Source organism: Parasteatoda tepidariorum, chromosome 1 (assembly GCF_982258835.1).
Source record: "Parasteatoda tepidariorum strain Cologne lab strain chromosome 1, Ptep-v5.0, whole genome shotgun sequence".
In the NCBI taxonomy this organism is placed as follows: Eukaryota; Metazoa; Arthropoda; class Arachnida; order Araneae; family Theridiidae; genus Parasteatoda; species Parasteatoda tepidariorum.
The window spans coordinates 103,594,385-103,619,364 of NC_141755.1; the positions used below are offsets into that span (position 1 = coordinate 103,594,385).

The 24,980-nt window shown below is 32.6% G+C and overlaps 1 protein-coding gene across 4 annotated transcripts in view; it reads left to right on the forward strand.

The window, feature by feature from the left end:
* Nucleotides 1–24,980, forward strand: part of LOC107450366 (glutamate-gated chloride channel) — a 233,133-nt gene that overhangs the window by 72,047 nt on the left and 136,106 nt on the right. For 2 of the 4 annotated variants that reach the window (XM_043052381.3, XM_016066130.4), the window contains exon 1: nucleotides 12,657–13,171. The exons of the other annotated variants lie outside the window; for them this stretch is intronic. The gene's annotated coding sequence lies outside the window, so the exon portion shown is untranslated. Of the gene's footprint in view, nucleotides 1–12,656; nucleotides 13,172–24,980 lie in introns of those variants that run through there. 4 annotated transcript variants of the gene reach the window in all.

Genomic DNA, 24,980 nt, shown 5'->3' on the forward strand with positions numbered 1-24,980 from the left:
ATGAAGCAATGCAAAGAAGGAAAGAAAAAGCTTTTATTTCCTCGAACATTCTTTCACTTCCTCTCGAGTGCCGTAACGCAGCAATTATTTGGAAAGTGTGTAGCGAATTTAACGCTCAACCGGAAAATTGGACGAAGAAGTAATTTTTTCCAGAGCCTAAAAGAGTTGTTCTTTGAAAAAAGAAATAAACAACCGTAGGGAAACGGGGTGACAAATCTTCCAAGAATTAAATAACTGATGACACACGGGATAGAGGAGGGAGGAAAAATATTTCCGAAAAGTATTTACGAAGCAATTCAAACACATATTCAAAACACTATAAACATTGCAAATGGTAAAAGTGTGCGAAAATTACTTATGAAGAAAACAAATTACACGAAGAATGAGAATTTTTCAACAAAAAAAAGAAAAGAAAAAAAAACAATCCCACACGCTATTTTTGTTTTAAAAAAGGAGGACATTTGAAAAAAATAAAAGTAAAATGTTTTTCTTAGTTACCATAAACGAATAAGTAAGCAAAAGTAATGATAATCATTTTTCTTTCGGGGATTTGATGATTATTTCTATTCTTATAAATAATGCATCCAATAATGTAGGGATTATGAAAGAACAATTTTCGTTTTTCGAAATGGTAAATAAGGGTATCAAGAAATTTATACCAAAAATTAATTCTGTGTAATCTATCATTCGATTTTATAAAAAAATTATTATCAAAGAACGCAAAAGAAAACAATCATGCCTCGAATTATTTATTTAGCTATGAAAGAATGAAAATTCAAGAGATTGTTGTTGTCAATTTTACCCGGCTTTTAATTCTGCATAATTTATATTATAACTACCGCTTAACATAGATTAATACTACTTTTTTTGTATAAGATTTGTATTTAATCCTTTTTTGTATTAGAGATTAGATTAGAATTACATTTCCTTTCTTAAAAAATATGTTGATTTTTTGCATTTTTTTTTTAAATTGCTAAAGGAAACGGCTAAGTAAAGACAGAAAAAGTTTCTTAACATGTATTAAATTTTTTTTTCTTTAATCACCGTTGAACAGCTGACTAAATTCTGAGTTTGCGACTGTCGCCGTTCACATTCGTAGCCTTATAATTTAAACGTAACCCAAAAGACTAGGGAACTCCTGGATCCAGCATTAGGGCAAGTTAGCCTTCCCGTAGGATTTTTTTGATGTAACTAACCCACATTTGCGTTCTATGGAGAGGAAAACAATGAAAACCTCCCGTTATCGATCGGCATCAAGGGGATTCTAACCCATGATCCGCCTACAACTGAAGATATTTCACGTGAGCACTGTGGACGGTGCTAGCCGAGAGTATTAAATAGCCACCACGGGGATTCGAACCTGGTTCGCCTCATATGGAGGCGAACGTTCTATCCCCTGAGCCATCGAAACTTTTTTTTACGTGTATGTAAACTTTAACATTGTAAGATAATTTTTTTAATTTTTATAATCTTATGGCGTGTAATATGCTAAAATGATTTTCCGTAAACCATACTTTTAGAAAAAACTGCAACGACAAAAACAGATTAATTGGAATTACTTTTAAAAGCATATGAGCCGTGGTGGCTCAGGTATTAGAGCGTTCGCCTTCTAATGAGGTGAACCGGGTTCGAATCTCAGCGCTGGCTCATCGATACGAATTCCTTATCTGACTCGCACCGACCACAGTGCTCTCGTAAAACTAACCTCAGTGGTAGACGGATCATGGGTTAACGTCCCTTTGTAATCAGGCTAACCGTGGGAGGTTTCTGTGGTTTTCCTCTCCATGTAACGCAAATGTGAGTTAGTTCCATCAAAAAGTCTTCCACGAAATTCAGTCCCTGTCATTATTTCTCGTAAAGCTATCCTCTGTGGTAGACGGATCATGGGTTAAAGTCAACTTGTAATCAATCTAACCGTGGGAGGTTTTCTGTGGGATTTTCTCCGTGTAACGCAAATGTGAGTTAGTTCCATCAAAACGTTTTCCACGAAATTCAGTCCCTATCATTATTTCTCGTAAAGCTATCCTCTGTGGTAGACGGATCATGGGTTAAAGTCCCCTTGTAATCAAGCTAACCGTGGGAGGTTTTCTGTGGTTTTCCTCTCCATGTACCGCAAATGTGAGTTAGTTCCATCAAAAAGTTTTCCACGAAAAAAAGTTTTCCACGAATTAATTAATTAATTGAAGTGAGAATGCTTTAAAAGGCCGCTGTTGAATTGATATTTTTCTACTGGGAGCTACCTAAACGTCTGAAAAACGTTAAAGTGTTTGCATTGAATTTTTTTATATTTCGCGTTTATTTATGCATTGAATTTTCACGCTTTAAAATGCAGAATATTAGTGAAGCAATATTTGATAATTTATTTTGCTAATATGTTTCTTATTTAGCTAATGTTTTGATTTTTTCACCATGTACAATCTAAATAGCTAATATACTTTTTTAAAAGCCAATAAGAACATTGGTAGAATTCTTCTACATAAGTACAATACTATGTCTTTGATGATAAAATACTATGTCTTTGATGATAATATATTATGTCTTTGTGCTAGAACATTGTGTTCATTGGCGAGCGAGCGCAGCGAGCCATGGTTCACGGCGTGAACCACATAGGATTGCGTAGCAATTCTCGGGGGTTGGCGAGCGTTAGCGAGTAGGGGGCGGAGCCTCCTAGTGTCATTATTAAAACACTACAGTCCGTCAAATAATTGATCTAATTATTATAATACACTAATATACTGCTCGATATAATAAATATACTACATTTATATAATATATCGTTTATACTATCGTTAAATTTATATTATCGTCTTAATTTAACCGATTAATACACGAACGTAAACAAATGCAAACCGGTTTCAGTCACGTGAAATTAATAAAGCTGTATAGTATCACGTGATAATTAAGATTTTACGTGGAATCCTATAGTGATTCTAATAATTTGGTCAGAAACTGTGTATTAAATACTCCGTTAAAGGGGATAATGCGGAATACATTTAAAATATTGTTTTAATATCTAAAACATTAAACGACATCTTCATTAAAAGAGGCAGAACACATTTCTTGAAGAAAGGAAAGGGGAGTGGAAAGAGGTTAATGAAAAAGTCATTTCTCTTCATTTATCTGATAAACAGAATTCTGTTTATGATCTCTAATGTTTTTTTGGGCTCATAACTCATAATATGCGATGTTTACATCAACATTTAAAACGATGATTTTCCTTCATTAAACGCTATTAATTTTTAACATTTTCCATTACGTTTCAAAGTTTAGGATTGATTAAATTGTTCTGCTCCATCGCCTCTGCACACTTCAATCATCGTAATTTTCCTTGATCACATTCCGCATTTGAGGATGATAAGACACAATTCCATTGACTACGGCATTTTTTATTGTCCTGATTTTAAGGCATGATTTCTTTTTTTTTATTATTATTTAAAAACAGTATAATCAGATTTCCTTTTTTAAATTAAAATCGAATTAATTTTTTTATAGTTATGTTTTTCAATAAAAGAGCCTGGATAGTCTGGTGGGTAGGGCTCTGGGTCCACGTCCAACAGTTCGTGGGTTCGATCCCCGCCGGCAAAAGACTCCCCGTGTAGTATATGGAGACTGATACACTTTGAATCTGTCAAGTCGCAAAGTCCTCCATGTTCCCATAACAAATCATACCTCTGGGGGTTTTGATCCAAGAGTTTCCCTGTCTTCTGGATTGGGTTCAAAATGACAAGGCTACGGAGTTGAACATTGGTAGTCGTAAACCCAAAATTGGGTCTGCTGTCCAGCGACGGATATAAAATTATAATATATATATATATATATATATATATATATATATATATATATATATATATATATATATATATATATATATATATATATATATATATATATATATATATATATATATATATATATATATATATATACTAGGAGGCTTCGCCCCCTGCTCGCCTGCGCTCACCAACCCCCGGAACTGCTTTCACAGTTCATTTCGGATTGCTTCGCAATCCAATGCTCGCTTTGCTCGCTTATTGGATACGTTCTTAACGTCTAGTTTTTGTATACTTTTTTGAATACTGAAGTTCCGAAAACTTTTCACTGTAGAAAATTCTAAACCTGTACATTTCAATATTAATTTGAAATTGCAAACAGTTCACATATTTTTCTTAATCACACTATTCTAAATTTCAGTTCTTAAGAAAAGTAACTGTTGTAAGTTTTGTTTTAAAGTCTTTCCCACCAGAGAGCTAAAGCCATGCGTTGTAAAACAATATGAAATAGTAGTCTGCCACTGAAAGCCGGATGTAAAGCATCGGCTTTGATGAAGATAATTTTGTATTTTTAATTCCCTGAAGGGCGCCACCCTAATAATATGGAATTTGTAAAATAAATGTAGATATTTTTGATTGTTGATGAAGCCCATCATTTTGTGTTTTCATCAGTGTTCAGAAGCAGAACAACTATAAGTTTTTTATTTTATCACAAAAATATAAAATGTATAAAAAACAAAGAAAAGAGTAAGAAAATGAGTATAGTCATAGAAAAAGTTAAAATTATAATATAGTATTTGTCAGTTAAAATAAAACTTTTTGTTTAAGTCATTGCTAACAATTCAAATTTCTCCGAGGCAATTCTAAAGTAAAAATTCAGGTAGTATTGTTAAGTTGAAACACAATATTTTTAGTTTTGATGTCAACAATGCAATTCAATTTTTCACAAAAACGATTGTTTCCATTGTTAAGATCAATGTCAACAATTCAAATTTTTCTGAGGCAATTCTTAACCTCTAAATATTATTTTTTTTATGTACACATTTCTAAATGTCTGTATTCAACCACAAAACAACTTAAAGTCCTCAAATTTAGCATGAAGTTGTAAAATGTAATGAAGGAGGGTCATAGCAATAATGAAAGTAGAAGTAAAGTTAGTACTGTAAAATTAAAACAATATTTTTATTCAATGAGCCAAGTTCTTCAAGAAGCAGTTGTAGAAGTAGGTTGTTTATTTAAAACTTTTTATAGAATTTCTTTAAGAACACAATTGTTAATTTGGGCATTTGGCAATACAACACTTTTAGAATTGAAGGATTTGTTACGTCAAGCGCTCAGGTATCATAATTTTGATCTAGTTGCGCACCTATGTCATTTTGATTTATGCTGCTAAGTTAACTTTCAAAAAATTCTATGGCTGGCAACATCATTTTTATTTTTTAAGTTGTTTATTTTTATTTCTTTTAGAATTCGTTATTTTTTTAGCGAAATGTTTTTTAACCAAACAGAATTATTTGCCGACTGTTTTCTCTATGAATGAAGAAAATAAAGTAAATATTTAACTGTTGTGAAAAGAATCTTATTTAGTTGTACAAAGTACTTCAGCCAAAATTTGGGAGCCACGTAAGAGAATTATATATATTAGATCAGAAACACATCATTAAAAGGCAGAATGCTTTGGTGTTTTCAAAACAAAGCAAACGTTGCCACCGGTGGAAAAGAAATACAGGCAAAATTTGGGAGCCACGTAAGAGAATTATATATAATATATATATATATATATATATATATATATATATATATATATATATATATATATATATATATATATATATATATATATATATATATATATATGTCACGGCGAAGGACCGAAATCGGTGGTTGTTGACTTTCACCGGTGAATGTCGACAAACACCAAATACGTCGGTGAAAGATCGAATATTTCATTACATTCTTGTACACTCGGACCCTCACCGGTGTATGTCGACAATCACAGATATGCTTTGGTGAATGTCCGAAATATTTATTACATTCGATTTGATATGAATTTATTCTTGGATATAATTACATTTATTTGATATTTTAACCCTGCACTGATGTTTTTTTAAGGTTAAGTGCCGCTGCTCGGTATATATTTGCCCAGTATACCTTACACTGATGTTTTTTTAAGGTTAAGTGCCGCTGCCCGGTATTCATTTGTCCGGTATACCCTACACTGATGTTTTTTAAGGTCAAGTGCCATTGCCGGGTATGTATTTTCCCGATACTCCAAACACTGATGTTTCTTCTTATCTATCGTCAGTAAATATTAAAATATAGAATAAATATAAATATATCAAATAAATATAATAATATTAACGAATAAGTTAATATAAAATCGGATATAACAAATATTGCCGACATTCACCAAAGCGACTATGTGATTGCTGACATTCACCGGTGAGAGTCAGAAATGAGGGTATTTAGCAAATATTTCGGACATACACCAAGCGACTACGTGAATGTTGAGATTCAACGGTGAATGTCGACATTCACCAGATTTCGGTGTTTCACCGTAACATATATATATCAATTACTGAATGCGTTTACAACCGTTAGGTTTATTCTATTCAATTTTATAAATGAATCGCCATTTAAATTTTATTAATAAAATTTAAATGTAGTAGAATGGTTACATTCCATTATGCACTTTTTAGTAAAAGAATATGTGAATCGATTACAAAAAAATACTATTTAGCATGTATGTTACGGTGAATAATTGAAATGGGTGGCTGTTGACTTTCACCGGTGAATGCTGACAATCGCATATACGCTTTGGTAAACATCCGAAATATATACTGGGTCTAGTTATGTGCCACTGCAAGGTGTACATTTGCCCGGTATGCCCTACATCAATGTTTTTTTATGATTTAGTACCACTGCTTGAGGTACATTTGCCCGGTATGCAATGTTTTTTAAGGTTCAGTACCACTGCTTGGTGTACATTTGCCCGGTATGCAATGTTTTTTAAGGTTCAGTACCACTGCTTGGTGTACATTTGCCCGGTATGCAATGTTTTTTAAGGTTCAGTACCACTGCTTGGTGTACATTTGCCCGGTATGCAATGTTTTTTAAGGTTCAGTACCACTGCTTGGTGTACATTTGCCCGGTATGCAATGTTTTTTAAGGTTCAGTACCACTGCTTGGTGTACATTTGCCCGGTATGCAATGTTTTTTAAGGTTCAGTACCACTGCTTGGTGTACATTTTCCCGGTATGCCCCACATCAATGTTTTTTAAGGTTCAGTACCACTGCTTGGTGTACATTTGCCCGGTATGCCCTACATCAATGTTTTTTAAGGTCTAGTGTCACTGCCCAGTATGCATTTAACCGGTACTCCGAACACTGGTGTTTTCCTAATCTATCCTCAGCAGATATTACAATATCGAATAAATATAATAATAACAACGAATAAATTAATATTAAATCGGATATAACAAATAGTTCGGACATTTACCAAAGCGACTATGTGATTGTTGAGTTGACATTCATGGGTGAAAGTCGACATTCTCTTGGTTTCGATCATTCACGGTAATTTATACAAAGGAATATTTTAGAATATGTTAAACACTTGACCATTTCGTAAGCATAAACTGTTATAACATTTATAGTTATAACGTTGTATTGTGAAGTTATAACATTTAATTTTTCATAGTACTATAGCAAATATGATCATTTGTGTTATGTTATGGAAGAAGAAACATTCTTTCTGATGCGTTGGTGTATCCTTATTGGAATGCATTCTTCCCTAAGACACACATGATTGATTATAGGGAGGGGATTTACCATGATCATGATAATAAAAGAAAAACAGCTTTAGGATCGAAATATAAGGCTCATACGGAACTTGTATGGAAACAGAAACTTATCTCGAGTTGAAGTTGATTGACTATTGCGCCGCCATAATAGACAGTACCTATTTCCTAGATATTAAAATTTCGTTAATTAATTTTTTTGAATCATTCTTAATTGAATTTTAATCCAATTAAACCAATTATTTAATTTTCTAGCATTTTATGTAAAGCTGTTAATACACTTTTATTAACAATCAATGTAAGGGCTAACTATTTAATTCAATGCAAATGTAAAACTCATTATTTCACTGTCGGGACTAAATCGAAAACAAAATCTATTTATAACTCTTTATTTTTTTCTTCAAAAATATATCGGGTTATATTAATTCTTAAGTCCTTTTGGCGATTCGCTTTCGCCAAATTATTTTCAAATTTAATATTGAGTAAGGGAGGTTGGCTTTATTTTTTGGCTATGCAATATTTCGATAAATCGCCAACCATGGATCTCTTCCCATGCTCCTAACTGTCTGTCGGGAACAATTCATTTTATTTTTAAATTTGAATTTTTTTAATTTTGATTTTTTTTATAAATAATTTTGAAACGGTGTGACTTAAGCTTTATCTAAACGATTGAATTGAATTAAAAAAATTTGCGGAAAAAATGAAAAACATCATTAAAACAGCGAAAAATTTACATTTTGAGACTTAACAACCGCTTGATGTGACTGGCAAGATGAGTGTTCTCATCGGCATAATATTAGTTATAATTAAAGTTAGCTTGCCTAATGATTTAATTTTTTTAATAACTACAAATAATCGGTGAAAAACACATCACTTTGCTTTCAAATTTCATGTTACTTAAGTTGTTCTTAAAATGAGTAAATGGTTTATGAAATGTATAATATACTAGCATTTCTTTTTTCTTCTCAATGTTAGTACATGTTGCACTAAACATTTTAATAACAAACTCACAACGATGCCACGCGAACATGTAAGAAACAAAAATTATTCTTGATTTTTGACTGTGCGATTTTAATTTCGGAGGTTGTTAGTTTATCAATAAAACATTTCTCTTCTAAACTGTCATATTTTTCAAAATTAAGACACAGTATTTAGAAAACCATTAGGAAATCTCAAGCTAGTTTTAATGAAATATAATTATAAAATTTTTACTTTATATACCCACGTGTCTTCCTTTATTTGCTTTTACAGTCGAAATTCGATGTAACGAATATTCGTATTCCGGTCAAAAACGGGCTTCATAGTTCAAAGCTGTTATAACTTGAGTGTACAAAAATACCCTAAAAATTAATTAACAGCTAAAACAAATACCTGACCAATTTTAACAAAGCAATTTTTTTATTAGAATTTAGGCAACTATCAGAAAAATTGTTAATGACGCGACTTTTTTTTCTTTCTAATATACACATAAAAGTATATTTTCTAATAATACTTTAGAGCAGTGTTTCTTAACCTTTCTGGTACAATGGACCCCTTTTAAAAATTTTTAAGATGTCTCGGACCCCATCCCCCTCTGAAAAAAATAATTACTAAAAGCATCAATTATTAGAAAACATTTAATTTTATTATTTTAATAGTATACAAAAATTTTAAAACTAAAATTTTTAATGTGAAGGTTGTTGCTACTTTTCCTCAATTAATAAATTGAATTAAGGGATGGCTTTCGACAAAGCAAAGCGCATATCATGTTCAACATTCAATCGATAACGATGTTTTGTTTTTATTGTCAGGAGAGTTTTGTTTTGTTTTGTTTTTATTGTTTGTTTTAATCCCGCCTCGTTAAGATACACTGTAGCACGGAATTATAGCTGCCATAGCTCTCTTTACAAGCAATGGGTAGGCTTCTCTCACCGAAGACCAGAACTCTTCGAGTATTTTTGAATCGAAATCCATTTTTAGCAAGGACTTTGTTCTAAAATCAATAAGCTCATCTTTGGCAAGGTTCATATCATCGATACAGTCAATATCACAAAGAAAAGGATTACGAATCCACAACTCATCTTTTATATTTATCTCCATCCAAATTAAAATATTTTTTTAATGAAACTCGAAGTACTTCCAGGTGTTTACAGATTTCATTTTTCAACTTATTCAGTAACAAATTATCTTGCCAAGATCCATTTTCAGAAAGCACTTCGTCCAACATTTGAAAGTTTGCATAGATCTCATTTTGAATTCTATTTTTTCAAAGTGGTACTTTCAATAAGAATGTCTGTAATCTCTGAGTTGCATCCATGATGGTGATATCTGGCCCTTGAATTAAAAGACTTATATTGTTGATGTAGTTAAAAATATCTGCCAGGTAAGCCAATTTATATGTAAAATCTTTTTTTTTTTAAATATTCGAAGAGCGGGTTATCTTTTTCTTCTAGAAAAAGTGATACTTCTGTTTCAACATGAAAATTCGTTTCAAAACCTGCCCTCGTAACAGCCAGCGGCCTTCCGTGTAATACAGAAGTACCTCATGTTCTGCGTCCATTTCTTGACACAGTGTTTTAAAAAGACGATGATTAAGAACTCTACTTCTAATAAAATTCTCAGTTTTAATAACTATTGATAATGCTTCTTTTAAGCTGGTTGGAAGAGTTTTTGTAGCCTGTGCATGTCTATGTAAAAAACAATGAGTAACAAGAACATTAGAAGACTCTTTCTTTACCAACAGGGCAAAACCAGATTTATTGCCAAGCATAGCAGGTGCTCCATCTGTACAAAGTGAATGAAGTTTTTCTCTCCAGTCAAAGTCGTGTTTGGCAAAAAAAAAACATTTAACATTAAAGGCAGGCCTTTGTAATTTGCAAAAGAGACTCACCAAATAAGAATTCCTCTTTGATAGTATCAATTCATCAATGATCTACTTCAAGATATTGCAAGAAATTTCAACTATTCTTGAATGTATCACATCATTTGACAATGGAAAAGCTTCAAGTTTTTTTCGCTGTTCCAGTCCACAAACTAATTCAACCATTTTCATCCCACATGGCTTAATTAACGTCTATCCAAAAGTATGCGGTTTCTTGCTTTTGGCAATACGATATGCAACTTTGAGAGATGCCTCAACCAGAGGTTTTTGTGGAATACTAAATCCAAGTTTGGTTAATGTTCCAGATTTCAAAAACTGGGCTTTCTTCTGAGAAAAAATTCTAGATCTAGTACCCTGGACAAGGTGTCAAATGTACGTAGTTTGATTGGGGATGATAAAAAATAGCACAGCGGACGTCATCAGGGGGTTGCCTCTGATGGCGTGCAAACTGAAAGCCGGTTAGTGGAGGATGTTAAAAATATGACAGGGATATTAGAGGATTGTGTGCAGTCAGCACTGAATTTGGGGTATCTCGATCACCTTGTATCAAATATGTACCTATGTATTTTCACCTTTTAGGAAAAAAAGATCAATGTTATTTAAATATTATTGATCCAAACGTTTTAAAAATTAGGAGTCGTTGGCGGACCCCCAAAATATGACCCATGGACCCCTAAGGGGTCCATGAACCACTGGTTAAGAAACCCTGCTTTAGAGGCTCCGAAAAGTAACATATGTCAAGATATAGCATATGTTTCGATAAATAACATATGTCAAGACAATTGCGAAAACCACATGTTTTAACGCGAAAATAAACCAGAGACAGACATTTAAAAAAAAAGAGCGAATGTATGTTTCAAACTAGAAAAGTATTGATGCATTTATTGCATTCTTTGAAAGGAAAGTCACCTAGACTATGAATGATTATAATTTATGACCCACTAAGGTTTAGGGGAATTATTTATTTTTCAAACAAGAAAAGTATTGATACATTTATTGCATTATTTGAAAAGAAAGTCACCTAGACTATGAATGATTATAATTTATGACCCACTAGGATTTAGGGGAATTATTTATTTTTTAAACACGAAAAGTATAGATAAAATTATTGTATCCTTTGAGAAGAAAGTCACCTAGTTTATGGGAGATCAGAATTTATGACCCACTAGGATTTAGAGAGGACATGCCACTCTTCTTTTCTTCAAACGGGACTCAAAGTGCCTTTACGTGCGGTAACATTAATAAAGAATAATAAGTTAACTAATTTATTTGAAACTTTATATAAATCATGCAATCAAAATTAGTTTGCTAAATTTTATTTCATAACCGTCGTTGAACAGTCGACCCAATGTTTTGGGTGTACGACTACGGATGTTCAACTCCAAAGCCTTGCAATTGTGAACCCAATCCAGAAGACAAGGGAACTCCTGGATCAAGTATTGGGAGAAATTTGCCTTCGTGAAGGACTTTTTTAAGGAATTACAGGGAGAGGAAAACCATGAAAACCTCCCATGGTTAGCCTAACGGCAAAGGAACTCTAATCCATGATCCGTCTACCACTGAGGATATTTCACATCAGCACTGTGTTTGGTGCAAGCTGGATGCGGAACCAGCTGTTGTAGTATCGACCAGCTGTTGATGGGATTCGAACCCGGTTCACCTCATTGGAAGGCGAATGCTCTATCCGCTAAACCAGTGGTGGCGAACCTTTTTGCACCAACGTGCCATTTTTTCTAAAAAAAATTGTTTAATGTGGTCATTGACGTGCCTTCAAATAATTTTGACTTCGTGATTATTTGGAAAGTAATAATACTTAATACTATCAATTCAAAACCCTTTATATACTATGGAAAAAAACATTTTGCAATGTCTCAGTTATACGCATAATTCAACTTAAAGTCACATCAGTGTGACTTCTGTCGTTGCAAATCAGATGACAAATAACTTATATTAGATTGTATGTTAGTTCAAGCAGGACTGTTAATTTTTTTTTTGCTAGTTATTTATTGTTAGCTTGTTTTTCATGGTTATTAATTATTTTTGTTTTTTTGGCATTAATTGTTAATTTTTTTGTCAATAATTGTTTTAGGATTTTAATTTCATTGTTAATATGCCTCATAGTAAACTTTGTGATGGGCGGCGTGCCCAAAATATTGTATCGCGTGTCATAAATGGCAAGCGTCCCCATCCCTGCCCTAAACTATCACGGCTCAGGTCGCTATATTGGAATGAATGTGTCTATGCCTACGTTCTAAAGCATATTAAAATAACATTGCGTTTATCGAATATCAAGCGGAACTTTGTGTATCGGTCGTTATAATGAACGTATTGCTATAATGGGGGATCATACTGAGGATATTTATATTATTAAATGAGAAAAATTTAGTTCTACAAATCAACGAGATTCTATTTTTAGGAAATTGTTTCGAGCAATGCAATCCTATTCATAAACACACTTTCGGAATAGCAAATGAACTGCGAGAGAGAAAAGAGTTAAGAACATCATTGTAATTCATCGCGTGGATGAGAGAGAGAGAGCGCCAACATTAATGCTGAATCATGTGGGAAGGGGGTGCTGGCCATTCTCCAAACGATCCTCTGCTCATTGTTCTGTAAATAGAATGAGACAGTATGGTATACCTATGGATGAGATTCATCATTAGATTATTGAGTGATGGGGAAGTGTTATCGGGGTGTACATGATGCAGCCATCTTCATTTTGGATTAACTCTTTTTTTTGACAGGTAAGGTGGATACTTAAATACATCTCCCCCCCTCCCCCTAAAGCGAATTTCTCTGTGTAACGATATTCTTAATTGCAATGTTATATAACATTCAAAACATTATCCAAGCAAAAAAGTGTTTCCTTTTTTTTCTCAGGCGTTTATCTTTTCGATTTTTGCTCTTTTGTGCATTTTTTACACATTTACCTTTTTGTTTTTTGCAATTTTTCGAACTTTTATCTCTTTAATTTCTGTCATTTTTGATATATATATATATATATATATATAAATATAGAATATTTATTATATCAGGCATTATATTAGTATATCATAATAATTAGGCCAAATTATTAGACGTACTGTAGTCTGTAAGTGCATGTTTTACACGAGTTTATAGGCAATTTTCTTTTTTTTTTTTGGATTTTTGATGAAATTGTCCACTGAAGTTCTGGAGAACACATTTGATTTCACACGTTCATATGTCGGTAACCAATTGCTTATGTTCTCAGTATAACCATACCATCATATTTCATAATAACTATTATTTTATTTCGAATCAACTGCAAATAATTTTATTTATTTATTAATTTTTGAACTTGACGCCTTTTACTAAAGATTTTATAGCATTTATTTAAAGAACTGTAGGAAAAATCCTCACCTCTTTATAATGAAATTCTCTAACTTTATCGATTCTGTTGTAGAGAGACTTTACTGCTCCGATGGGAAAAATCCCTTCCTCGTATCTAATCGAAGATAAGGTTGCTTTTCCTGTACACTTTCTCATTCATAAGATCTCACTATCTCGAAAATTAAAATTTGATTTATTCAATTTCTACTATTATTTCACACTCTCCCTATTATCTTGTTCAAATTTTCATTCTCTAATTCTTTAACTTTATATAATTTATATAATTTAATATTTATATAATTTAATCTAATATAAGCTTTATATAATTGAATCTAATCTTTATAATTTAATCCAGCTTTATATAATTTAATCTAATATACTTTTCATTCATCCACTCATGTTCATATACATTTTTTTATTCTTCTATTGGGTGACACTTGATGTTAATACAATTTCTTTATTCAAATGTTAATTCATTCATTAAATGGGCATGAGCGAAAAACGAAATGGAATTTTCTGATTGGTTAAGCGTGAGTCATTGTTTTAAATTTTACTATAAGCGATTCAGTTTTTCGCATATTTTAAAGATAACATCAGTGATAATTTCTAACCTATTTGAACAAAAAAAAAAGTTTATTGTGCACATTTAAATATTTAATTATTTATAGTCGCTGTGTCAGAGGAATTCAATAAAGAACATGACGTAGTAGCATGACGTCACCAAATTTATACTTGCTTTCGTGTAGGACTTTTTAATGGAACTAACTAGCATATGCGTTGTATTTGTACCTGACGGCTACTAATGTTCAACTCCGCAGCCTTGTGTTTTTGAACCCAATCCAGAGGACAAGGCACATCCTGGATCCAGTATGGGAAGAAATTTGCCTTCTTGGAGGATTTTTGATGGAACAAACCCACATTTGCGTTACATGGAGGGGAAAACATGAAAGCCTCTCATGGTTAGCGTGACGGCATAATTACTCTAACTTATGATCTGTGTGCTATTGAGGATATTTCACGTCAGTACTGTGGTCGATGTGAGCTGGATGCGGAATCTGGCCATCAATGGGATTCGAGCCGTTTTTACGACTACTAATGTTCAACTCCACAGCCTTGTACTTTTGAACCCAATCCAGAAGACACGGGAACTTCTGGATCAAGTATTGGGAGAAATTTGTCCTCCTGGCGGACTTTTTAAAGGAACTAACCCGCATTTGCTTTGCATGGTGACTAAAATCCCGAAAACCTCCCACTATAAGACTGAAGACGGGGACTTTAACCCATGATCCGTCTACCACTGAGGACATTTTACGTCAGCCCTATGGTCGGTGCGTACTGGGTATGGAGTTTGTATTGATCAGCCATCGCTGGGGTTCGAAACCGGGTGATCTCATTGGAAAGCGAACGCTCTATCTCCTGAACCACCACAGCTCATTTTTATTTTTTGTGTTATTAACAGCAAAAAGAGCTCAGGCTGAATGTTATCAATGAATCACTTGCCTCCGATGACCAGCTAGTCCGCCTTTTTAAATATCCAGCAAAATGCATCTTGCAATTAAAATTTTGGATTATTTTTAAGTTATTTTCATATAAAGGATAAGATAATAAAAATTTTCCGTTTTAAAAGTATGTCAAAAAATAATTATTCCTATTAATAATTGAAAAAAGTTTTAGCATTAAAGCATTAATAATTTTAAGGCATTAGCTATTTTCACTACAGATCTGACAATACTAATCTCTCAACAAAAGCTTTAAGTTATAATGATGATAAATTTATAAGATAATTAGCTTTTGAAATTTTTTTTTAAATGAGGAATATTTTGGTTTACAATCAGGAATAGTTTGGCTAAATCAATCTTGCCACCTTTGAAGCTTAAATCATGGAGGAAGAAGCATTGTATTTTTTTCTCTGCTTTTTTTTTTTTTTAATTTTACTAACTTAAAAAAGATCAGACGAAAAAAAAAGCATTTTTTGAATTCAATGAACTAATTTTTTACGACACACAAACTTAACTTTAGCCTTACGAAAAATAAATAAGTTTGGAGAATATCGGATAATAGCATTTTACTCTATAGAAACATCAGTATAGGGAATACCGGACAGGAGCACTTAATCTTAAAGAAACAGTAGTGTAGGGAATACCTGACAGAAGTGCTTTGTCTTAAAAAAACAGCAGTGTAGGGAATACCGGGCAGGAGCACTTAATCTTAAAGAAACAATAGTGTGGGGAATACCTGTCAGAAGTGCTTTGTCTTAAAAAAACAGCAGTGTAGGGAATACCGGGCAGGAGCACTTAATCTTAGAAAAACATCAGCGTAAAGAATTTTGTAATTTTGATATTGTGTCCGAACTTTGCGACGCATAAAAGTGGCGATTACCTACAAACCACCCTCTGAAATTTTCGATGTGTAGAAAAAAAAGAAGAAAAAAACTCGATCCAAATCTGTGCCTTCGTTTTCAAATTATTAGTGAGCATCCATAAAAAAGGTTAAGTTTTATATATAAATAAATTTAGAGAAAGTAAAAATATTTTAACATAAAAAGCTACATCATTTTCAAAATCTCTTTAATAATTTTTTTTTCTATAATTGTCTTCTCTGTTTCTACAGGAAGATTTATTTTATGAAATGGCTTACCAATCTTACATTTAAACAAAAATAATTAACTCTAGCGTCATTTATGTAGGTAATAAAAAAATGAAGATATGTGAGCAGGAAAGGGACATATTCTTGGGTGGCATACAAATAATTGATTGAAAAAGTTAGTTTTAAAAAATATTTTGGAAATCGTTCCCTGTTTACACACTTTCAAAAAATGCCTTTAACTGTTTGAAAATAAAAAAATTTATATGCTGTTTTAAAGCGAGTAATTATTAAAAATATCGCTGGTCAGGAAAATGACATTTTAAAGCCACCACATACATTTTTCTTACTATATATAAAAATCTAATAATGGTGTCGCAGTCTATTGGCCGATAAATCACGTGGTAGGATGCAGTTTTTCCTCATTCAATTCCATATTGTTTTGGTTGTTATCAGCATGAAATTAATGAAAGTCATCACTGTATTGTTTTTCTACAAATATTTTTGTATCCCGAATTTAAAGATATTTTACTGTACTGCTATTATTACGCTTTTAATTCAAGAGTTTAAAACTAAGAGAATTGTTTTTTTTTTATTACTATTATCAAGTAATTCTGCACTACATTTTAACATTAAGTTATTTAAAAAGGTGGTCTAATCTCGTTAATCGTTTTACAATTATGATTTTTGTTTAAATAACATTAACATACTGTTGATTTAGAACTTATTCTGCGATCTGCTTCATGCACTATGAGATGCAAGCAAAAATAGTATTTCATATATCCGCCCGTTAAGGTAAGCGAAAATATTAAATCACGTTTGCGAACTTATCAAATTTGTTTGAACAATATAAATGTTACTTTCAAAAATGATTACTTAGAAAAATTACTTTTGTTCACCAATAGATAGAAATATTTATAATACTAATAGATAATTATATTTGGACTTGGGAAGTGGAGACACAAGCGTAAGAAAACAAAATTTCTTTTAGTACATATATGTTAAGTGAATAATTTTAACTTCAATAGAAAAACTGTTTTCTGCCAAGAAACAAGAATTATTGCGAAGTAATCATGGTGGTTCGTGAGCGACAGCGAATAACCCACTATAACTATTAAAAACACAGTAAAATTATTCTAAAAGTAATGGTATTAATTAGATTTTTTTTAAAAATTCTTAATTTAATTCCTGTCGTATTCGGTGTGAAATACACAAAATTTAAATACAAAAAATATCGGTTCCCAGTAAAACATCGAAGTCAAGCATCATTGACTGCGGTCAGTAAGCTGGTGGGTGAACGCTTTGATCAGCCTGCGTAGGGATCGAGGGTGCCCGGTATCGGTCCTCGTTAAACTGTTCTATTGTAAAGTGCTCAACGACTTCGCGCGCAGGTCATCCGGCTACCGAAGCGGGGGTGCCATCCCCTCTGCAGAGGATCAAAATTGCGTTTAATGTTTTCCAGACCGTCTCCAACGTCCCATTGCGCAGCTCCAGTGCGACATAAATAGAGTACCTACCTACCTTCTCGTCAGTAATTTGGTCCCGCAGTGGACTGATCGTTAAGACACGGTTCCCAGCAGATCACCGAAGTCAAGCATCATTGGTTACGGTTAGTGTGCTGGTGGGTGACCACTTGGATCAGTCTGCGTAGGGACCGAGGGTGTGCGGTATTGGTCCTCGTTAAACTGTGCTACCGTAAAGTGCTCGTCTTCGCGCGCAGGTCGTCGGGCTACCGAAGCGGGGGTGCCATCCCCTCCGCAGAGGATCAAAATTGTGATGGCATGTCTTCGGATCATCCTCAGGGATGTTTCCCAGACCGTCGCCAATAGCCCATTGTGCAGCTCTAGTGCGACGTAAATTAACAACCAATCAATCGTCAGTAATTTGTTTTTTATTCTCTATGTAAGCTATAAGTTAGCATCTACCAACAAATGTGCATTTTTAAATGTATAAATGCCTGGATTGGGCTAGACTAAATCATTAGTTTAACTGTTATGCATCAGGGCGGTCTCAACATCCTATAATCTAAGCGTAGTGGTTGCGGGTTTGAATCCTACGGTAACCCTGGATGCATCTATTTATTATTACGCACTCATCTTGGGCTCTTAACAATGTCAAGACGAAATACAAATAGAGAACACTACGAAAGAAAAATCCTGGGACAGATTCGAACCCGCTACCTCCACGTTCAGGGGCCCCCATCAGATGGGAAGGTGGGCGCACGATGCGCCCACTTAAAGCTTGGGGGGGGGGATTTTTACACTAAATAAAACGAATAGTTTGGGGGGGAATTAAGACGAGAGAAATTTTTTTTAAGTACATAAATAAAAGAAGCAACGTAGCACTATTTCGAACAAGCTAACATGGAAGGGGGAAGTTAGCATATTTTTTGGGGGGGATGAATGCGCCCAAGAGCTTGGGGGGGTGGGGGCCACTGTCCACGTTACGCTAGACGTACCTTTATAATATCTTTCTCTATCCTAGCCATCCCCTCTACAGAGAATCAAAATTGCGTTGCCATGTCCAGACCGTCGTCACTAGCCCGTTGTGCAGCTCTAGTGTAACGAAAATAAAGTACAGACGTAGAATTTATACTTACCTATCTGATATCGATGAAAGCTAAATCAGTTTTTTTTTTTTTTCGATAACATCGTTACAAACCTTCAGCCCCGAATATTTATCCCTGACATAAATTTCTTATCCCACTGAAAAAATAAATGCTATTTTTAATTTTGTAGATAGAAACCGGGTGAGATCTATAAAGTGTGGGAGATAAATTATGGATAACATGAAGAAGACATCTCTTCAGTAGACTAGTATAGCTTAGAAGATATTACTTCGCTACTTAAAGTAATGATTTCTAAAGAAGACTCTTTCGAATGAATTATTTATTTTTTTCGATTGCGCACTTTTATTTAGACTTTAGGTTATGTGATGTTTTTTATTTATATTTATTTTAAGACATTTAGTAAATAAATAAATACTAAATAAGAAAAAGTCGGGCATGCTAAAGTTTCCCTTCTTTTTTCCTTAGCATCTCGTGAATAAAAGTGATATTTGAATGAGAAAATAGGAAATTAAATATTTAATCTAAAAATATTACAAAATAAAAAATAATGTAACAAAATAAATGTAAATATAATAAAAAAATATATATAATAAAATAAATGAAATAATAATAATTGGATAGTAAAAGAATTATTTTTCGGAAATTAGTACCAGGCTGTATCCAACCTGATCAGATAAAATTGGGCATGTATTAAATCTATGTATAAAAAAACGAATGTTTAACAATCTGTTTGTACTCCGAAGCCATTCGACCGAGAGCTATGATATTTGGAGTACTGTTAGTTCGAAACAAAATCCCTTATCAAGGCCATATAGGAATTCTGCTTGTTTTTAAAATTTCCGCTTTTGTTTGCTATATATGTAGTTGCATCCAGGGTTACGGTAGGATTCTCAGCCACTACGCTTACATTTTAGGATGTTGAAACAACCCTGATGCATAACAGATAAACTAATGATTTAGATTGGTCCGTCTTGTCCAGGCATTTATACATTTACAAATGCACCTTTTTTGGTAGATGTTAATTTAAAGCTTGTATAGGGAATAAAAAGGTAGGTTAGTGCTTTACAGCGTATTGGCGTTAGTATTGGCGACGGTCTAGGAAACATCCTTGAGGATGATCCGAAAACATGCTATCGCAATTTTGATCCTCTGCAGAGAGGATGGCTTCCCTGCTTTGGTAGCCCGACAATTTGCAAGCGAAGTCGAGCACTTTACGGTAGAACAGTTTAACGAGGATCGATACAGCGCACCCGCCTTCCGTAAGCAGAATGATCACAGTGGTCACCCGCTTACTGACAACACCTCCTAGAAAAGAGTAGGCCTCTGCACGGGTTACCATAAATATCCTTTAGTAGTCCAAACGTAATGACATATTTCGTATTTTCAACCACTGCGCAGCTTAGTACCCCGAACGTAATGACATCTTTCTTATTTTTCATCAACTGCGCAGTTAACTTCGTCACATCGGACTACTAAATTGATCCGTGCTGAGGCCTTCCTTCTTCTAGGAGGTGTTGTTACTGACCGCAGTCAGTGATGCTTGACTTCGGTGTTCTACTGGAAACCGTGTCTTTACGATCAGCCCACTGCGGGACTTACTGGTGAGAAACTAAGCTAACTAGTAAAAATATAAGTTAAAAAAAAACAACATGGTAATAAAAAAATATTTTTTTATTTTTAATTTTACCATAAGTCATTACCAAAGATCTTCGGTCTAAATTACCGTACTTTTTGATGTTCTCATGGAGCCAGAAACACGATAAATTTTACCATGTTCTGGAAGTTTTGATCATACATTTTTTTTTCTCAATGTATGAAAAAACATAACACACTTTAGTGATGTGAGCTCATAAAAAACTTCTAAATTATTTAGAAATATTTTTATTTCACTACTCTAATAACTGTTATCAATTATCTTAATTCTTTTTTTTTTTTAATTTTAGTTGATCGATTCGTAAAAAAATTTAAATAAATAAAATGATTTAATTCAAACCATTGACACGTTATTTGGTATCGTAAAAAAAAGTTAATTGTTATTTTTTTTTTTTTTTACAAAAAGTCCAAAATCAATTACCCAGTTTTCATTTATTATAACAAGAGTACAACCATAAAATATTTTTTTTAAATAAACGGCGCACCTCGTCTTTTTTTTTCAATCGAAGACTAATTGTTATTAGAGAAAAGGAAAGAAAATGTGTTCCATTCTCCCCTTGTGGAAAAAGAAAACATTTTTCGTACTCAGAAAAGAAAAAAAAAAGAGAGAAAAGAAATATGTGTTCACTTTCAAAGTTTCTGATAACGTAGACCGAAAAGTAAATTTTCTTTCTTTCAATACCTTTAATTCAATGAATTTCTTTATTTGGACTTAATTAATGTAAGACTTTTTGCCAAAAGAAAAGTGAGAAAAAAAGTCGGTTAATTCCTGACAGCTTATGTGATGTTTCTTACTTATTGAAGTGACCTTTCCTAGACCAAAAATAGCACAATTTTGTTTTTGTTTTTTTACTTTTCTTCTTCCTTATATAAAAAAAAACTCAGCTACCAAAGAAAGAAATTCGTTTCGATTATATCTTTCAACAATCGAAATAGGATCTCGTATGCCAGGCTATTTCTTTCGAATATATACGCTTGTTATGATTAGAAAAGTGTTAAATAAATATAAATAAATAGATGATTCCAGAGTAACGGTGGGATTCGAACCCGCTACTTGAACGCTTATTTATATATATATATATATATATATATATATATATATATATATATATATATATATATATATATATATATATATATATATATATATGTATGTATGTAACATAAAAAGCTTCTATTAATCTTTTTACGTTAGTTTCTTTGCTATAAAACAACTCCTACTTTATTACTAATTAATTATTCTATTCCAAATTCTTTCTCACACTTTTAAAAGCCACATCCTGTTCTTAAATCTATTTTTGGCTCAACTATGCATTTAATTAAGAGCAGGACATATCTCCCTATGCTCTGTGTGGGAAAAGCTAGATTTCTTTCATAAACCAATAGTAATCCTTATCACTTCCCTTTTCCCCTCAAATATAACAAAATAGAGGGAAATTCCTTTGCTACTTTCCCTAAGATAAAAACTTAAGCACACAGTTTTTGAGTGCGATTTGGAGCTCCGCCTTTGCTAGAAAATGTCTTAAATATACTATGTGAAGTTAATAAAATATTTTTTGCCTTCCAACTGCTATCTGCGTGGCCTAACATCACTCACCATGACTGCTACCCTTTCAAGCCTAGCAGGATAAATTTTGCAGTTGGTTTGGCACTTTTTTTTTTCACTGGCTCCATTAAAAAAAAAATGCTTTTTTCAAATAAGTAAAAAATATATAAATATAAAAGGAAAGAAAATAATCGAATGAAGTTTTAGGAGATGCCGGCGTTGCTCGTGAAACAGATATCCTGACTAAAAGAATGAGAATTTCGGGACTTTCCTTCATAATGGGTCCAGACGTTGCCTCTACACCGTTGTACCGGAATCGCCGTTAAAGAATTGATGTCTTCGGTGTTTTGGTTTCGTTTTCGCCTACCGTGTGTTACCATCAACAATTAGCTTCTTGCGGATTTACAGCAAGTGCTTGCTGTGTTGCCCTACTTGCTTGCTGCTTGTCGGTTTCATTGAGGATTGATAAAGGTTCAGCATATGATCGAATTGATTTCGTTTTCTGGCGATTTTCTCGAGTGTTCTATGTTTCCTTGAACGGAAGATGACCAAAAATGTGATCTCAAGTGGTAGCTATGATTCCGCTCGCGTGTGCGCGTGATTCATCAAATATTAGAAGTGATTTATTGGTGATTAATTACAGATGTGATTGGTATTTACTCTCAAAAGTTTAAGTTTTTAAACGTGAATACTTTTGAATCATTTACGCTCATATATTGAAATAGGAACATATAATTTTATGTTTATTGTTCCAAATATTTATTCCGGTTATATTATATTTATCTATTAATATTTATATTTTGATAATAGTTCCATTTATTGATGCTATTATTCAATGGTTTATAATATTATTTGTTTAAATTAAATAATGATATTAAATTTAGTGCTATCACATATTTTTTTTTCCACTTATGATTCAGTATGATTATAGTTTTAATTATTATTTAAGGAATCACTTTTTATATTGCATTATATATCACAGTGCATATTATATTGATTGTAGAAGTAAAATTTAAATTTTTATTTTATTATGGTGTTTAAAAAAGCAAAATATGTGCTATTCATAAATTTAACTTTTTTTTCTTTTAAATGTTATATTTAGTTAATGAAATTTATTTTGATTATTTGAATGCCCTTACGGAGTGGCAAAAACTACAATTTTAACATGGATGAAAACGCTAAAAGCAATACAGATAATTCTGAAAAAGAATTGAGTGATAATTTACAAAAATTAAGTATGGATCAAATTGTACAAGATAAACCAGACATACTAATCTTTGAGCCTGACATTGGTGTTCAATTCACAGCCTGGCTCAAACATTTCGAAAAACTAACTATCGAGGCTAAATTAAATGACGATTGGAAATTTAAAAATTTTCAAAAATTCATTAAAGGTTCAGCTTTGAAATTGTATATTAATAACTGCCTTAATTGTAATTCATATCAGGAAATAGTTGAAATTTTTCAAGAACATTATTTTTCACCTCTCTTTGGCTTAAACGATTTTCAAAATTTAAAATTTTCTGGCCAAACTATAGACCTTAACTCATATTTTACTGAAAAGGTAGAGTTAGGTAGAAAGATAGGTTTAAGTAATGAACATATAATTGAGGGTCTATCTATAGATTTGCCTCCCCAAATTAGGACACTTTTGGTTTTAAAAGAACCCAAAACCCCGATTGAATGGCTCACAATTGTTTCGAAAATAATTCATGATGTACCTCCGGTCTTACCTCAAACTGAAACTAAACAAAAATTACCAGAAACCAAATTTAATGGGTATGGACCACAATATCAAGGCTGGGTACCAAGGCGGCCATTCTTTAACAACTCGGGTAATCCAAATTATAATCCTCAACAAAATCAAAATTTTTCCCGGCCTAGTCAAAGTTATAACCAACAATCCCAATTTAGACCTACAATTCGAAATGAAAAGTTTCATACAAATGAACAACAAACAAGTCATTTCGCCCAGGCTTCCCAGGAGTTGCCTCCTAAGCCATGTAAATACTGTGATAAGCTTGGTATAACCAATGCCTATCATTGGGGCCAAAATTGTATAAACAAACCTAATATTTTTACTTCTGAGAATCAAACTCAGCCTAAACAAGAAAGTGACCAACAACAAAATTGTCAATTAATAGTAACTGGATATTTACAAAATAAAAATGAAAACAATATAAGTGACAAAAACCCAATTTTGACAAATAAAACTATCCTGTTAAACATTGATACAGGAAGTACTTTAAATATAATTCCGGCTAAGCTTTTTGAAAAACTTAATGTCCTAAAAGAAAGAAAAGACTTTGTTAATGTAAAACAAACAAAAGGTATTTTGCAACTTAACCACACTTGTACTTTAAATTTAAAAATTGGAGATATAGCTAGGTCAGTGGAATTTTATATTTTAAATACTGATCTACCTTATGCCATACTGGGTTTAAAGGAATGTAATGGGTTTAAATTAGTGATAGATTGTGTTGAACGAGTTGTAATGCAAAATCAGAAGAAGCTGATAGTTTTTTTGGATTATAAAAGCAACTTGTCTTTACACATTTCTCCTGAAATCCAGGTTAATGATTGCAACAAAAATATCAATAAAGAAAATAAAGCTAAGAATAAAAATAAGGAAAGTAGAAATAAAAGAAACAATGTTAAATCAATTAAAAATAAACAAAATGAAATGATTATGGAAAATAAAAGTTTGGACATAAAAGTAAACAAAAATAAAAATGTAAACAAAGAGAATTTAAAGAAGAATAAAATAAAAAATAGACTTAAAAATAAAGATTTAAATAGCAAAACTGAAAATAATCTTGAGTTTTCAAATGTTCTTGAGACTAAATGTGAT